This window comes from Gracilinanus agilis, chromosome 3 (genome assembly GCF_016433145.1).
Source record: "Gracilinanus agilis isolate LMUSP501 chromosome 3, AgileGrace, whole genome shotgun sequence".
In the NCBI taxonomy this organism is placed as follows: Eukaryota; Metazoa; Chordata; class Mammalia; order Didelphimorphia; family Didelphidae; genus Gracilinanus; species Gracilinanus agilis.
In genome coordinates, this window is record NC_058132.1 from 79,475,862 (window position 1) to 79,476,252 (window position 391).

Here is a 391-nt window from a genome sequence, read left to right on the forward strand (position 1 = left end):
TGCCTGCCCTTTGATCCAGCCATACCATTGCTGGGTGTGTACCCCAAAGAGATCATAGATAAACAGACTTGTATGAAAATATTTATAGCTGCGCTTTTTGTGGTGGCAACAAATTGGAAAAGGAGGGGATGTCCTTCAATTGGGGAATGGCTGAACAAACTGTGGTATATGCGGGTGATGGAATACTATTGTGCTAAAAGGAATAATAAACTGGAGAAGTTCCAGGCGAACTGGAGAGACCTCCGGGAACTGATGCAGAGTGAAAGGAGCAGAGCCAGAAGAACTCTGTAAAATCGAATGTAATGGACCTCTGTACCAGCAGCAATACAATGACCCAGGACAATTCTGAGGGATTTATGGTAAAGATGCTACCCACATTCAGAGGAAGGAC